Source organism: Dipodomys merriami, unplaced genomic scaffold (assembly GCF_024711535.1).
Source record: "Dipodomys merriami isolate MVZ:Mamm:240054 unplaced genomic scaffold, mDipMer1.0.p SCAF_202, whole genome shotgun sequence".
NCBI classification, from domain to species: domain Eukaryota; kingdom Metazoa; phylum Chordata; class Mammalia; order Rodentia; family Heteromyidae; genus Dipodomys; species Dipodomys merriami.
The window spans coordinates 1176444-1179234 of NW_027203405.1; positions in this window are offsets into that span (position 1 = coordinate 1176444).

Sequence of the window (2791 nt, forward strand, 5' to 3'; positions counted from 1 at the left end):
CCGGTAGGAGCGGTGCGGGCGCGCCCTCCAGCGGTCATGGTCGGGACGGCGCCCGCCCCCGGCCAGGGGAAGGCTGGGGGCGGGGCGCGCAGCGAGGCCGGTCTCCCTGCGGGCCTGAAGCTGCTCTAGGGGAAGGGGAAACCAGGCGGCTCCTAGGTTGGAAGCCAGCTGGGGACCTCGGTGAGCGAAATGCCAGCACTGGGAAGCTGAAGCCGGAGAATCTCAAGTTCAAGAGCAGAGTGGACTACAGGAGAACATGCCTGAAATCCTGGGCTGGCTCGGACCCCTAGTCCTCCAGGTCTGGGCATCCTGAGGACCTGGGGTTCCAGGCGCCGGCCCTCCGCACCTCTGAGATGATTGAGTCTTTAAACGGTGGGAGAATTGCCATCTTGGCTGTGTGTGCGTGGACGGCTCCTCTAGTTCAGTCCCGGGGAGCTGGCGCTCCTTGGGCAGTGATCTCCCTGTCTCTCTCTTCCCAGTCTCTGGCAACCCTCCTCGCTGTCTTGTCTTTCAATTTTCCTATAAGTAGAGGAACATCTCATTTGTCTTGTGTGTGTGTCTGTCTGTCTGTCTGTCTGCCTGTCTGTCTCAGGAGCTCCTTCCTTGTGAGGGCTGCTTCATTGTCTGCAGGTTGCGTGTTCCTTTTCCCAGTGCTCTGGGCAGGCATGTGCTGGTGTGCGTGCTGGGGCTTGAACTCAGGAGATGGGTGCTGTCTCTTAGCCTTTTCACTCAAGGTTGGTGCCCGACTGCCGGAGCCACAGCTCCACTTGAGTGTTTGGCAGTGAATTGGTAATGAGTCTCAAGGACTTTCCTGCTGTGGCCATCTTAGATCCGAGATCCTCCGATCTCAACCTCCTGGACCGCTAAGATTGCAGGCTCCTGTTGTTGTTGTTGTTATTATTATGCACGTTATCTAAAGTTATTTACAAGTTGGAAAGTGCCGGCTGCGGCCTGGACCCCTGCGGCTCGGGCCTGTAATCCTGGCGGCCTGAGGATCCCACTGCGAAGCCGGTCCGGCCCGAGAGCCCGGGAGACTCCGGGGCAGGCCCCAGTAAAGCGGGTAGCTGCTGACGCCGTGCGGCACTTTGGGGGTGTCCCGGGGCATCCCCGCTGGCCCCGAATGCTGGACCCCCAAGCCCGGCTGTGATTCTCCACGAGCCCCGGCTGGCCGGCTTTTCGGGGGGCAGGACCCCGGCCTGGGGCCTCGGAGCCCGGCACGCGCCCAGGGCCGGCGAGGGCCGGCGCGATGCGGGCCTCTACCCAGGCCGCGGCCTGCCCGGAGCCTCCGTTCATTGTCCCGAGGGCGGCCCGGGCCGGGCGCACCGGACACGTGGCCCCGACCTCCGAGCGGGCGCCAGCAGCCGCTCACCCATTGGCCGAACGGGCAGCGGCCCTGGCCAATCACCGCGCGGAGGCGGGGCGCCGGGTGAGGGGCGCCTGCGCACTCCGCCCCGTGCGGCTGGTGGGCATGGGGGGCAGGGCCGGGGGAGGGGGGCTCGTGAGGGAGGGGCTGGCGCGGGTGTCCCGCCCCCGCCCCCGGGCGCCGCCCGCCCCCCGGTCCTCCGGCCCCGCCCCCGGCCCTCCGGCCCCGCCCTCCGGCCCCGCCCCCCGGGCGCCGCCCGCCCTCCGGCCCCGCCCCCCGGGCGCTGCCCGCTCCCCGGCCCTCCGGCCCCGCCCTCCCGCCCTCCGGCCCCGCCCCCGGGCGCCCCCCGGCCCTCCGGCCCCGCCCTCCCGCCCTCCGGCCCCGCCCTCCCGCCCTCCGGCCCCGCCCCCTGGGCGCCGCCCGGTCCTCCGGCCCCGCCCCGGGCGTCCCGCGCCTCCCGCCCGCCGCCGCCGGGCGGTCCTGCGGCAGAGCCGCCCGCGGCACTGTGCGAAGACGGACGCTGCCAACCGGCCCCGCCTCGCGGAGCGGCCAGCCCCGAGCGGGGCGCGGCGGGTCCCCGTCGGCCCCCGGGCCGGGTCCGCGTCTGCCCGTGGCCGGCCTTGCCCTGAGCCGACCCCCAACCGCCCCGCAGGGACCTGCGGCCGCCCCTGGCCCATCAGCACCCCGCAGGGACCGGCACCCCGACAGTGGCCAGCACCCCACAGTGGCCAGCACCCCGCAGTGGCCAGTGCCCCACAGTGGCCAGCACCCCGCAGTGGCCAGCACCCTGTGGTGGCCAGCACCCCGCAGTGGCCAGTGCCCCACAGTGGCCAGCACCCTGTGGTGGCCAGTGCCCCACAGTGGCCAGCGCCCCACAGTGGCCAGCACCCCACAGTGGCCAGCGCCCCACAGTGGCCAGCGCCCCACAGTGGCCAGCGCCCCACAGTGGCCAGCGCCCCACAGTGGCCAGCACCCCACAGTGGTCAGTGCCCCACAGTGGCAAGTGTCCCAGCAGTGGGCAGCACCCCGCAGTGGCCAGCACCCCGCAGGGACCAGCACCCCACAGTGGTCAGTGCCCCACGGTGGCCAGTGCCCCAGCAGTGGGCAGCACCCTGTGGTGGCCAGCACCCCGTGGTGGCCCATCATCCCACACTGGCCTTGTGGGATGGGGCCAACAGGAAGGCACAGGGGTGTCCTGGAGTCCCCTGGGGAGCACAGCTGGCCAGCGGTGTTTTCCAGGACTCCCTGTGCCCAGAGGGAGGACTAAACGGAGGCTGAGCCTTCCGGGAGACCAGCTGGACAGGGTGGCTCTGGGGATTTACTGTGTCCACCTGCAGCAAGGGTCTGTCCTAGATCTGTGAGGAGCCAGCAGCGGAGACTGTCCAGCAGGCCCACGGCCTCCTACACACGTGCACACACACGTGCACA